Source organism: Maylandia zebra, linkage group LG11 (assembly GCF_041146795.1).
Source record: "Maylandia zebra isolate NMK-2024a linkage group LG11, Mzebra_GT3a, whole genome shotgun sequence".
In the NCBI taxonomy this organism is placed as follows: domain Eukaryota; kingdom Metazoa; phylum Chordata; class Actinopteri; order Cichliformes; family Cichlidae; genus Maylandia; species Maylandia zebra.
Window position 1 is genome coordinate 29080668 of NC_135177.1, and position 15128 is coordinate 29095795.

Below are 15128 nucleotides of genomic sequence, written 5' to 3' on the forward strand. Positions count from 1 at the left end.
CTTTATTATTATTGCTGCCTGCAGTTCAGACCTGACACAAACACAATAATACAAATAATATTGACAAATAATATTGAATATTGAAACTGAAACTCAGACCTGGCACCCATGGAAAACATTTAACATGTTGTGAAATAAGAAATACAACAATAAAACACAAACTATTGAGCAGTTCAAATCATTTGTTGTGCTCATCTGTCACTACAAGGCCTTCAGACGATTAGATAGTTTATTCCAAAAATGCATTACATCTTCTTGGCTGTGGAGAATAGATAGAAACAATTACATTTGATAACTGTAAATTTACAGGGCACTCTCATATAGTACATGAGATTACAAAGGTTGCACATCTGCCAATGGAACAATGCATCATAGTGTTGAAATCTCCCAATTCTTTGAATCTTTGGGCTGAAGGAAGGACAATACTCGGTGTATAAATGCTCAATCAGCAATCATTTATTTCCATACAATTCAACACAAAGAGCATTTAGAACCATCATGATGGGGAGACCTGCCTGCAGAGGGTCACAGCAAGTCTCAAAATGGTGACGGGTTGCTTAGCTTTTTATAGTCTCTAGTGGCCCCCACCTAGTCGTAAAAGCCTAAATATTCACATTCTTTCTCTTTTACGGCGCCTAAGTTATGACCTTGGCTCCCTGTCTTTCTGCTCTTCTGAAAGGTGGGGGTATGGAATGTGGTCTGTCTATCTCCCCTGTCTTAGACACAGAGTCTCCTGCTTACAACCTTCTTTTCATGATTCAACAATTAAGCATGTAATACATTCACAGCAGATCAAGGATACAGAGTGATGCACACTTATCTAATAAACTAATAAGTGAATATGTTCTTTTAACTCAAAAGTATAACGAGAACTAAACTACATACAGGTCACACACTCTATATTAAAGGGTATAATATGATCTACAGCAGTATCATACTTCAACTACTTTGATTACATATATAAGGTAACATATGATAACAGAATAATATCACAATAGCTATGCAAGATCTCCCTCTTAAAAACAGAAAAAGCGCAGATTTGTTGATCAGTGATATCTCTGTTTCCTGAACTCTTACTTCTGACCAGCTCCTTGACCAACCTCACCTGAGAAGTTGCATCAGATGTGGTGCAGTGGACAGAGCAGTGCTAGGTGGCATTTAATTGAGTGAAAAAGGCTCTCTGTGCAGAACCTCTGCTCCACACTCCTAAATTTGCCCTCCCTTTTGTTCAGTAGACTGTACTGAGCAGATGGCTGGAGGCTATTTTGTCTCAGTACATAGTAGTCGACTACTGAGTTGTTTAAATCAGCCAAAAGTTGTCAGAGCGTCAAAGCTATAATAGAACTGTGAAGTAAGAGTGCTTGGCATCTCTCCACTATCAACTCCTTGAATGCTCATTCACCCTCAGCTTTCACCACACCCCTTTAAAGAGATTCCATCATGTAAAGCATGCTATTAGGCTAGTTTGCTTAGCTACACAGTGGTTATTCAATGCATTTCAATAAAGACTAGTATAACAGATAACTGATTTTTTTTCACATTAGTATCATTTAACTGCCAAACAAAAAATACAGCAAAATCTTACAATCTTAAGAAAAAAATCTTATCTATTGGATCATTTTCAAGGTCAGCATCACTGACTCTTTGGAGCTGTGTTAATGACATCATACTCTGAAGAGCTGACGGTTCTACCGCTCAGTGACATATAAGTTCTGTCCTCTTCTTTTGGCTTCACATTCTTTCGTACTTTGCTGCAAAAAAAGAAACAAATGAATTATTTGAAAGCATGCTATAAAAACATCAGTAGGCTTTCCATTGTGAACATACTAACATACCAAAGGCATGCCAAACAGATGACACTGACACTGAAAAACACGCCAGCGAGGACCCAAGGAACGACTCCACTGTAAAGTCCACAGTGCATTTCAGACCCTGCCATGAGAAATAAAGCCATGGACATTATATTCCTAATCAACTAATACTTAAGTTACAAGTAATTATTCTGGCATCATAACATGGATCAGCTCCAACAGAACAAATCTGATCATTGACAACTTGTTTGCTTGTTTGTTTTTACCATAATTAATAGTATTTATGGGTACACTTGAGACCCTGTTGACTATCATGGCCCTTGACAGAATCTTGCACACTGGTAGCATCAACTTTAATGCTTTAATTTATAAAGTATATCTATTATATGTGTTAGTACTACAGCATGTCAGAGTCACATTGGTGTTTGTTGGTACTGGACCAAATGAACAGCATATTCTAGTGTCTTAAACAAAGTCTTAAACAGTATAGTCTGGCTGATTTAAGAGATTTAATACTCTACAAATTGTAGAGTGGTAAGCCAGTCTTGATTCCTTTTTCTTTAATTTCTGAGGTTAACTGTTGATTCAATACTGACCATAGATGTGAGTGTGAATCAATTTTTCTCTCTGTGTTTGCCCAGTGACAGACTGCAGAATTTGATAAGCAGAAGAAAATGGAAGGATACATTTTTCAAATTTATGAGACTGATTGACAGGTAGCCCACTGAGTTACCACTGTGAGAGGATCAGTCAAAGCCCCACTGAATACAGTTTAGTACACCTACACAAACGATGTAACAACACAACAATTGGTAACATGTTAGTGAAGGTGGTCATAAACCAAAGTGAACAATTTACATTTTGTACTACGCATCATTGTATTTATTGAAGTATATCCAGCCTTTTTATAGTTATTTGGGATAATCCCATTGCAATGATGTAAACCATATTGTCTTGCTTTTCTGATTTGTGCTGTTATAAATAGGAATGTATTTTATTACTGTGGTTGAGACATTAAAACCATCTGTGCTATAGTCTTTGGTGAGCTGTGATACTTACACCAGATACCCAGAAATGTCAGAAAAATGAAATAGGCTACTAGCAAGGGACAGTGGCATTCAGTGTAGTAGTTGTAGAGTATAAGAGAGGTGAATTATGAATTATTAGAGGTGAATTATTATATGAGAGGTGGATTATGTGTTGCTAAAATTCTGGATGAATAGAAATGCCTAAAAATGTGATACATAGACTGGACTTGAGTCAGATTAGAACAGGGGTAGGCAACTCCAGGCCTCGAGTGCCAGTGTCCTGGAGGTTTTAGATGTGTCCATGATCCATCACAGCTGATTTAAAGGGCTAAATGACTCCTCAGCATTTCTTGAAGTTCTCCAGAGGCCTGGTAATGAACTAATCATTGGATTCAGGTGTGTTAACCCAGGGTGCGATCTAAAACCTGCAGGACACCGGCACTCGAAGCCTGGAGTTGCCTACCCCTGGATTAGAATGTGCAAATCCAATCTTGTTTTCAGCCTGGCAAAAAAATACCTGACTGAATTAGAGGCTACAGTGTTTAAACTAGTTCCTGTACCAAATAAAGTCTCCTGCTCTCCATCAGCTCTGTACGAGATGTAGTTCCTCACTGCTGGGTTGGCATTACTGCTGCATGTTAGACTCACATTGTTGTTGTCTGGTACTGGACCAGAAGGACTGACTGAAACTGTGATGTTTTCAGGTGGATTGAAAAAATGAGTTTTAAAAAATTAAAATTAGTGGTGTACTGTACATTGGGTATTGCACTTTCTGACATAAAGCCTTATAAATCTATTTAAAAAGATGACATGACTTAAATAATAAACAAATTCATGCCCTGAGTTTTATAACATTGCTTGCAAGACGCCTTATACTTCTAAATTGGAAAAATAAAGCCCCCTCCAACTCATTCTGCTTTATTAAGAGACACAATGTATCATTTACAGTTGGAGAAAATTAAATTTTCATTAAGAGATAATGTTAAACAGTTTTACCTAATTTGGCAACCCTTTATAGATTACTTTAATAAGTAAAACTGTGAGGTATGGCCTCCTCCCGTATCTGCCCCAAGATTATATATATGGGTCTACGCAGGTGCTGTTTTTTTTTTGTTTTTTGTTTTGTTTGTTTGTTTGTTTTTTGTTTTCTTTGTTTTTGTTTTGTTTTTGTTTTTTTGTTTTTGTTTTGTTTTTTTTGGGGGGGGGGGGTTCGTTTGTTTTGTTTGTTTGTTTTTGTTTGTTTGTTTGTTTTTTTCCCTCTCTCTCTCTCCTTTGAATATACTTATTTTGGATAATAAATGTGTATGTATAGACATAGATTTGATTGTTTATATAATGGTAATTATATTTTATGTAAAAAGGATGGGGAGAGGAAGGAAGGGAAGGGGAAAAAGAGGGGAGGGGAAGGGAAAAGGGGTAAAAAAGAAAAAAAAAACTATGTCAATGTAAATGAGATATATACTTTGTTGCCTGATTTGAATAAAGAAAGGAAAAAATAAAAAATAAAAAATAAAAATAAAAAGATGACATCTTAAGAATGCTTGGACCTTACTGTAGCCTACTGCTTCTTCTGCATAAAAAAGGGTTATGCATGTGAAATGTTATGCATAAACTAAAGAGCTATTTAAAATAATTTAGATCAGACAAAAGTGTGGTTTTTTACTTGAATGTAAAAAAAACTGCAATACCACAATCACTTGGTTGTTTAAATTGGATATTGACATGTATTTCATTAAGTCTGATTTTTGTATTGAAACAACAGTTTAAGAATGCTAATCCATTTTTCTTTTTAATGCTGATAATCAAGGCCTTGATTATTAAACATTCACACTTCATTTAATGACCATCAGTAATTGTGACCATGTTTGTAGAAGCAGATGTTTTGGCAGTTTGCTGGTCCTGAACATTCAGGAGTGTGTTAGCACAATACCAATGAGATAAATGTACTGCAAAACATTCCATATTGTATGAAACTGTTAGTGAGTCGACTGTAGCTGGATTAACCCATCCCTAACTGCTTGTGTGGATTAGTGGAATTCCTAAAGTTATTGACAGTAAATTTATTGTAAATGAATACTAACATTTAGGGGGGAAAATCCTGACAATATCTCTTAACTGGCTTTGTAGAGCACAGGATATCATTGGCTAAGGCAAAAAATCTCCTTGATCTCCACTGCATCATGTATGTGGGTTAAACAAGAGTATTTACAGTTGCACCAAATACAAACCTTGAGGTTCTGCAGAGCTTTTAAACTTGCTCATACAAAATTGTTGACTGGCAGATCCCAGAGAGTTGAAGCTACGGCAGAGCAGGGTGGAAAAATGCTTCACATGTGGTTGACTCAGAATGAAGGAGCTCCTGTGAACTGTGATGTTTAGAGTCTCACTGAATATTTCAAATCCACCAGACTGATTGACAGGTTCTCCATTCAAATACCACTGTACAGCAGGGGAAGGGTTTCCGTCAGTGTCACAGGAACAGTTAACTTGACTTGCAGTTTTAACACAATCTGATGAAAACAGGATCTGTGGAAGAACTGTCATTGAAAGAAAGTGAGAGGAGTCAGTAAAAAACAACCTTGATGATTGAAAAATTTTTGCAAAAATTACCAAAAAAAAATGAACTGACAAAGTGACCGGTAAAATGCTGTGTGTAAAGATGGTCATGTCTCAAACTGATCTGGAGATAACCAAAAATGTCAGAAAAATGGAAAACACTAATGTGTTGTTACAATTTCTAACAAAAATACAGTAGTATAATTAAATTTTGAGATACATACAATGAATCTCAAGCTGAGTCACATTAGAACGTTCAACTCCGAGCTTATTTTCAGCCTTGCAGAAAAATGTCCGTCTGTTTCTGAAGACTTGAATGTTTAAACTAGTTCCTGTTCCAATTAAAGTCTCCTGGTCTCCATCAGCTCTGTACCACATGTAGTTCCTCACTGCTGGGTTGGCATTACTGCTGCATGTTAGACTCACATTGCTGTTCTCTGGTACTGGACCAGAAGGACTGACTGAAACTGTGATGTTTTTAGGTGAATCTAAAGAATGAGTATTAAAAAATGAAAATTAGTTGTGTATTGTACATTGGGTATTACACTACCTGTCATAAAGCCTTATAAATTTATTTAAAAAGATAACATCTTAAGAATGCTTGCACCTTATTTTAGCCCACTGCCTAACTCTTCTGAAAATAAAGTGTAAAACAATGAAATGTTGCACATACACTAAAGAACTATTTAAGATCATTTTGATCAGACAAAAGCTGTGGTATTTTAGTTGAATCCAAAAAAAAGCAATAACACAATCACTTGTATGTAATGGATATTAACGTGTATTTCACGAAGTCTGATTTATGTATTAAAACAACAGTTTAAGAATGCTGTAACTTTTTAATTAAAAAAAATACACTGTTTCTATTTGCTGTGTATTGGAAAAACATGGTGTATAAAACTCTGTTCTAATGATCTGACTCTTTGATGCTGGGTTATACTGATGATATGTAAAGCAGATGTGAAATGTGATATTTACACTGAACATCTATTTGAATGCTGCTGGAACGTCCAACTCCAATCTCATTTTCAGCATTACAGAAAAATGACCGTCTGTCTCTGGAGACTTGAATGTTTAAACTAGTTCCTGTTCCAATAAACGTCTCCTGGTCTCCATCAGCTCTGTACCAGTTGTAGTTCCTTACTGCTGTGTTGGCATTACTGCTGCAGGTCAGACTCACATTGCTGTTCTCTGGTACTGGACCAGTAGGGTTGCCAACCGTCCCTTAAAATACGGAATCGTCCCGTATTTAGAAACAAAAGTACACGTCCCGTATTGAGCTAATAAGGGACGCACTTTGTCCCGTAATACAGTGAGAATCAAAAGTAGTCTATAAATGTTTATGGAATTAACACTTTGTTTGAAAACATAATTCCCAGCCCCTCTCCTGCTTTGTGACCAATGAGCTGACAGCACACTTATGACAATTCGAGTATGACAATTCAGATTACCGCTCATCTCATTGGTCGAGGAAAGGTCGCTTGCGGAGAAAATACCGGAAGACAACAGATGACCACAACAAGAAGCATGGCCAACAGGGGAACAAACGCCGACTCTGCAGTGCAAGTCTCGGATGACAGTACACCTAAAGCTGGGCAGACACTGTGCGATTTTTTTCAGTCACGTTATTCAGCTCCTGCTCAAACTGCACGATTGACTCGCAGGGGTTAGAAGTTCGTATGTCACGATGTACTCTCACACTATACCGCCCGATGCTCTGATGCGACCTGAGAGCTCACACTGTGCCTCCATAACATGAAGGTTATAACAGAAAATCTGTCGCTCTCTCTCTCTGTCTTTCACTCACACAGACACACCACCACCATCAACTTTGCTAAATTGCTAATGAAAAACATTGATCAGGCAGCTGTGATTGAGCAGCGATGTAGATCCAACTATTTTCACGGTTGTTGTGGTCGTGATAATTTTGTGATGCCACATCGAAAAGGCTCGGATGAGCTTTCCAAAGTTCTACAAGTTGTGCCTCCATCGCTTGTGTCCAGATCACACGCTGCACAGCCGTGCTGCTCCGTCTTTTTCACCAACGTTTACGTTTGCGCGTGAGCAGTGTGAGCGCCTGTGGTGACACCCTCACGAGCGATTGATGATCGGGAGCTGGTCGTGAGGTGTTAATCACTTCTCTTTACCCCACGTATACTACACGACGCACGATGAAGGCCAAAATCGGTCCGATCACTCAAAAATCGGCTCAAAATGGGCCAAAAATCGCACAGTGTGAGCCCAGCATTAGAGCAGCAATGTTTGTTCCCCTCAGAGAAAGGGAAGAATGGGAAAAGGAAAACACCTGGCTGGAAAACGTTAATATGGGCATGTGCAGTGAATATCAGCGCTATGTGGCCAGAAGTGTGATAATATAATTTATTTTGTGTAATAAACAACTGCAAGGATAGATGATTACAACAAATTGATGATGTTAAGGTTCAAAAATTGAGGAAGGGTACAAGAGGTGATCGAAAAATAACCACACTGGTCCGGCCGGGTGAAGTCAAACGAAGATTTTAATTCACACGTGGGAAGATCACTGGAAACAGCAATTGATCTTCGACTTACTAAAGCACAAACAATTATTTTATAACATCAGGGTTTGTTTACTGACGCCCCTTCATGCGTCACAGATACATTTTATACATACGTCAAATCAACACCACAATGACCTTTTACACAGAACATCATCTTCTATTTTCATGGCTGGCACTTCCTGTGTACCTTTCAGTTCTTGTCCTATTCCTCTTTCTTGCCGAGACACCAAGAAACGGTTCCTCTTTTACCGAGACAATTTTGCAGTTACAGCCAGACATGACTAACCTCTCCTCTAAATAAATCTAACTAAAAGTGTGTGTGTCACGACCTCACTCAGCCTCGATGTCACCTCTCGCACTTCTGACCTTTTACCAGACCAGAGGCTCACTGAGACTATGTATATGTCATCTGCTAAATAAATGTTTTAATCAAGAACCCCTACTAAAAGCTTAATACAAGAATATGAACATATAAAAGATATTAAAATAAACTGATATAAGTGTTTTGTAAGCATGTATTGCAATTCCTTCTATGTTCTAGTTTTCCCTCAGCATGGATCATCTAGACACTCTCACTAGGTGAAGCTTTAGACCATTAATGAACCTGAACATCAACTCAAATAAGCACAGATATGCAATATGTATAAAATAGTTATAACTGCACCTGGAATACAAAATTAATATAATAACTTGTATGCATAAACATCTTAAGGCCATCTTAAAGCTATCTGTTACATTGTTAAAGCAATGATCATACTGCAGATTATATTATGCTGGTAAAATACTTTTTGTTCATCCCCACAATGACTAATACATAAAAGTAATACATAGATGAATAATGATGATGAGTTATGATGCGTAATCATGGGAACAAGCGGGTTTACAAACAGGAGCAGCTGATTAGCATTAGAAAAGCTGAAATAATACCTCAACTGAAGCCAATTGTACTAAATGCACTAAATGTGCACTGTTACAAGAATGTTTTTCTTTCTATTGTTTTCTATTATTTTAAGTTAAGCAGGACAGAGTTCTTTTAAAGAAAGATTTACTTATATTTTCAAAAGTTAAGCATGACAGGCTTCTGTTTAAGAAAGAGACCTGTTTTACTGTGTTAATGTTGTCATTTTGAGCTAAAAATAAATGGCTAAATGATCATTTGTTTCACATGTGTTCATATCACAAAGAATAGAATATGCATCTACTTAAATCAACTTCAAGTCAAATGGTTAAAAAAAAAATTTCACACACAAAAAAAGAGCTAGAAAATTCACCACACTGGGAAGGGTGAAGACAACTGGGTCGCCCGGCCCTGGCCACGAGGTGTCCCTTATTTATTTTTCAGGGAGTTGGCAACCCTATGGACCAGAAGGACTGACTGAAACTGTGATGTTTTCAGGTGAATCTAAAAAATAAGGAATCAAACATACAGATTAGTGGTGCACTGTATGTTGGGTATTACACTACCTATCATTAAGTCGTATGTGTGTATTTTAACAGTAACTTTGCATGTTTTCCCTGTGTCTGCGAGGGTTTTCTCCAAGTACTCTGGCTTCCTCTCACAGTCCAAAGACATACAGTTAGAGTGGTTAGATTGATTGGCCATTCTAAATTGCTCATAGGTGTGAATGTTAGTCTGAATGGTTGTCTGTTTCTCTGTTTTGGCACTGTGACAGACGGGCGATCTGTCCAGGGTGTGCTGCTCTTGCCCTGTTACGGCTGTGATAGTTATAAACACACTTCTAAACCTGGTGGAAAGTCTTCTCAGAAGAGTTGAAACTATTATAGCTACAAATAGTCGGCCTACATCATATCATACTCCATATTTTCCGCATATAAGGCACACTTAAAATCCTTTATTTTTCTCAGAAATTGACAATGCGCCTTATGTATGAATTCTGGTTGTGCTTACTGACCTCAAACAGATTTTATGTGGTACACGGCGCTCAAAAATCTGTCAAAAAATGTTTTTGTACGACTTTGTTAAGCTACCAAGCTGCACCGCTTGATGGACTGTTAGAGCATCACAGCTACTGTAGTTAGGAGCCTAGTGGAGTAATCTGGGTCCAGAACTCTGTCCGCTTCAGATCCCAAAGTTGAAGAACACTGCAACATCATTGAGAGTTATAAACGGTCTAAATTCTTTTGTCTTTAATAAAATTATCAGTGTTTCTGTTTTACCAGGTGTAACAATTAAGTTTAACATCCAGGCATCCATGAAAACAGAATTTATTAAATTTAACGCAGTTAGAAGTTAGCAAGAAGTTAGCTTGCTAGTTTCCACCTAAAGATGATATTACCATGTTCTGACTGAAAGATTTCTGAAAAAATTAAAACGTACAGCTCTGCCATCACTTCCAACATAAATGAAGACAGAACACTCAACCGCAGTGACTTTTGTAGGGTTACTGAAGTTGGACTATATAATGATGTGCTATGTGATTGCTAGCAACACAGCTATGTTAGCATAACATAAATGCAGTGAAGCTGGGGGATGAATGCTAACTTTGTTCCACTCGATAAAAGTTAATGTGAGGGTTCCCAAAGGTTAGGGAGAAATGCAATCGCATGACAGGATACTGTAAACAGACCAAACTTTAGTCAGGAGAACAACTGAGAGAATCCATCCACAATACGAGGTTACTCATTAATATACTGCAACAACATGGGAATAGAGCAGCTGCAAGAGAATTCAACATTAATGAATCAATGGTACAGAAGTGGAGGAAGCAGGAAGAATGAGTTGAGTAAAGTTTGACTTATCTGACCGTGTTGTTTTGCTTAATGCGCCTTATAATTCAGTGTGCCTTATTCATGAAAACAGACACGTTCGTCGACAGTGCACCGTATATACCAGTGCATCTTATAGTCCAAAAAAATACGGTAACCTTTTTTAAATTGAGAATCAAATGTCATTCTAGTTATATGTGGGTGGGCAGAGGGGCAAAGACTTTTGGAAATGCTGTGTGTATGCTTTTACTTTTTTATGCAAAAATGCATTGGTTTTTTATTTCTAGACTATTCAAAAAGCTCAGTGTGTAAATTCCAGTTCTAATGGTCTGAATCCTTGATGCTGGGTTATACTGATGATATGTAAAGCAGATGTGAAATATGATATTTACACTGAACATCTATTTGAATGCTGCTGGAAGGTCCAACTCCAATCTCATTTTCAGCCTTGCAGAAAAATGTCCGTCTATCTCTGGAGACTTGAATGTTTAAACTGGTTCCTGTACCAATAAACGTCTCCTGGTCTCCATCAGCTCTGTACCAGGTGTAGTTCCTCACTGCTGGGTTGGCATTAGTGCTGCAGGTCAGACTCACATTGCTGTTCTCTGGTACTGGACCAGAAGGACTGACTGAAACTGTAATGTTTTTAGGTGAATCTGAAAATTAAGGAATAAAACATACAAACTAAAATGTTAAGACAGTTTTCTTTGCAGAAGTAGTGTTTATAAATTGGGTACAATGCCTTTAATATATATTTTTTCCCATTAAATTAATAACTCATACACATCTAACACCAAACAGGAGAGAAGGGAGCAAACCGCACACATTTACTGATTTTTTCTTTAATCAAGAAAATTTGTAGAGTGATAGTAAGAAGTTGCTTTGGCCCTTTCTTTCTAAATACTGATGTATCCAATAAAAATGATTTTTCTTTGTCTTTTTATTGACTGACTGAACAATGCAACTTACAGTCACTTCACCAACTTTATACTTCTTTTTACTGAGTGTCAAAAACTACCCATTCATCATCTTCCAGGGGGGTTGGAGCCTAGTCCAAATGCCACTGGGTGAGAGGCAGTGTACACTGACACAGACAGTGATTCTGTCCTGTGGGCAATTTTAGAATCTCCAGTAAACCCACCCCTCCTTCTGTGGGTGGGAAGAGAAACACCACATAGAAAGGCTCCAGCCAGATGGTGGACTTTTTTGATACTTCTTTTTCTCTGTGTCTTATTTTGAGTTTGGTCCCCATGGAAATGATAAATGCCCTGGTTCTTACATACCGCTATTGTACTCAACTTAAACCGCTTCATACAACATGCCTCATCCTTCACCTAATTTATGTTTAAGTGTTTTCTGATTAAAATAACAGAGAAAGTGTTTTGTTCATCAGACATGGACCCGTACAAAGCCGCGTCATATAACGTGCGGAGGGCGGTGAAAGAGGCGAAGCAGCGCTACGGGAGGAAACTAGAGTCACAACTCCAACAGAGTGACTCTAGGAGCCTGTGGCGGGGACTAAGGACAATAACGGACTATAAAGCACCAACAACCGGTATGACGAACGCGGCCGTGACTCTGGCAGACGAGCTGAACACTTTCTATGCTCGCTTCGAGGCTGCAGCTAAGGTCTCCAACAATGCTAGTGTTGGCGGCGCTAACGGCTGCAGACAGGAAGATACTGCCAGCACCGGAAACGTGCTCGTCATCTCCGAGCATGAAGTAAGGAGAGCCTTCAAAAGAGTGAACACCAGGAAAGCAGCAGGACCAGACGGCATCCCAGGTCGTATCCTAAGAGACTGCGCATACCAGCTAGCTCCTGTGTTCACTGAGATATTCAACATCTCTTTATCTCAGTCGGTGATCCCCACATGCTTCAAAGAGTCCATCATTGTTCCTGTCCCGAAGAAACCCCACCCTGCTTCTCTCAATGACTATCGCCCTGTAGCCCTCACCTCAGTAGTGATGAAGTGCTTTGAACGCCTGGTCAGAGACTTCATCATTTCTTCACTACCAGACACACTGGACCCACTACAGTTCGCTTACCGTCCAAATCGTTCCACAGACGATGCCATCTCTCATCTCCTCCACACATCACTCACTCACTTGGACACTAGAAGGGGGAATTATGTTAAAATGCTCTTCATAGACTACAGCTCTGCATTTAACACCATAATTCCCTCCACACTCACCACCAAGCTGGAGCATCTGGGACTCAGCTCATCTATGTGTCAGTGGATCTCCAACTTCCTAACTGGCAGACCACAGGCAGTAAGGATGGGCAGACATGTCTCAGCCTCCACCACTCTCAGCACTGGAGCCCCCCAGGGGTGTGTTCTGAGCCCCCTGCTGTACTCTTTGTACACATATGACTGTGTGGCCACTACCAGCTCCACCACCATCATCAAGTTTGCTGACGACACCGTCGTGGTGGGCTTGATCTCTGATAACAATGAGACGGCCTACCTGAAGGAGATTAGGAATCTGGAGAACTGGTGCCAGAGGAACAACCTCCTTCTAAACGTCAGTAAGACAAAGGAGCTGATAGTGGACTTCAGCACTAAGCAGGAGAGGAACTACCAGACCCCCGTCATCAACGTAATCTGATACTGTGGTTTTGTTTGAAACCACAGTCTGTATTGTTACGAATAGTCAGAGTTTTTCCAAACAAAACCACAGTATCAGATTACGTTTCCCTGTTGCTGTTTCTTTCAATGTCATTGCAGTTCTGCTTTCTGTCTTTCAGACACACTACTGTCAAAGTTATTACTGGTAATCAACTTTTGGACTCAAAATGCACAGCCCAGCAACCAACAGAGTGCTATTCAACAAGTTTTATTAAAAAGTTTGGGTTTTTTTAAATTAAAAAAAAATAAAAAAAAATCAAAGCAGCAAAGACTTGAGCCCAAGGAAACACTGGGGTTTACAAGATTCAGTTCAAGTGGTTGTTCTGTCTGAAGAGGTGAAAGTGGTAAGCTGGAGCAGAGGTTAGTTTAAATAACTTAATCTTTTTTAGTAGTTACTTGATACTTTCCAGAGAAAAGCAACAATGTAGGATTAGACTGACAAGAGTTCCTCAAGGCGGTGGAAGGTGGACAGGCAGGTATGTATTACACGCAAGTTTCCACAGTTTTCTTCTCAAGGAATGTGGCAGAGAGCGGTGGCTCAAGCTGGTCCTTGAAAACCCAGTTACTACTTATCAGATAGAAGGGAAGTGTGACAAATGCAAAGCGTGAAGCTACACCAATAGGCAGAGTCCAGAGCAACGGCCATAGATAGGGCAAAAAAAATTAATAAATAAAAGGCTACAGAAGAACCCCAAATCAGCACCAAACCATGACAATCAAACCCTTCTCTGTCCAAAACTTTCTGCGTTTGCTATGTCAACAGTAGCTATAATGTTCCTCTGCATTACACTAAACAGAAGGTTTCTCACTCCGTAACAAAAAGTCAAATAAAATACATCATGTACATGTCTATACTTATAGATACCTAGGAATATCTATTACTTACATAGTAATAGTAGTGGTAAAATAGTTCAATTTATGTCTTGCATATTTCCACAACCCTCTATCCATAATCACATACTGTGTATGCTACCATTGTATATAGTGTATTATTACTTATTTTGTATTTGTTTGTATTTTATTTGTATTTTTGTATTTTTTTTCTTCTGCTATCTGTACCTGAGCTGAGATAACGCACAAATTTCCGCACTGTGGGATCAATAAAGCCTTATCTTATCTTATCATATCTTATCTTGTCATTATTTGGTGCATGTTACTACTATGTCAAGTGTAGCTGTGTGGCAGGCAGGATGAGGACCCAAATAAAGGACAGGATGAATGAAAAGAGGCAGCTTTATTGCTGTATACTTAGAAACACAAACTAAATAGAAAACTCAGAAACTAGAAACTAAGAACTGGAAACAACAAACAACCCCTTATCCTAACACTAGGTGGTAGTGTGTTCATATGCTAGCTCTGAGCTGGAGACTTCTAATTGTTCAGCAGTGTCATGGATATGATTATGACTTGTTTGCTGGCTTCCATATATATAAGCTAAAAACTAGTCACAATTAAAATTAATTGCTGAATTAACTTTGACTGTTATGACAATTAGCTAATAGTAATATTGTGTGTTGACATGAATAGTCAGATTTTTTCGGTCCCCGGTGTCTTTTCTTTAAATGTCATTGTAGTTCTGCTTTCTGCCTTTCAGATCCACTGCTGTCAATGTCAACAACCAACAGAGCACTTTATTCATGAGACTCACAAAATGCATACTGATTCCACTGTCGTGGTGTAGAGACATAAATAAAAAAAAATGTCTTTGACAACAAATTATGGAAAAATTGGAAGTTTTATTTGAAAAATACGTTTTTTATTTGTATTTTAACAACAAAGAAAGTGAATGGATGGCCTACCTTGTAAACAATAATAGAAACATTTTCTTGTGCATTCTGC

At 38.5% G+C, this 15128-nt stretch overlaps 1 non-coding gene across 1 annotated transcript; it reads right to left on the reverse strand.

Moving 5' to 3' along the window:
• Positions 1–6: 6 nt before the first annotated feature.
• LOC112435571 (uncharacterized) lies at positions 7–6489 on the reverse strand. Its single transcript, XR_013100866.1, has 5 exons — positions 6374–6489; positions 5620–5883; positions 5068–5376; positions 1836–1932; positions 7–1751 (listed from the first exon to the last, which is right to left on the reverse strand). It is a non-coding gene; the product is annotated as an uncharacterized LOC112435571 (transcript).
• Positions 6490–15128: the final 8639 nt, after the last annotated feature.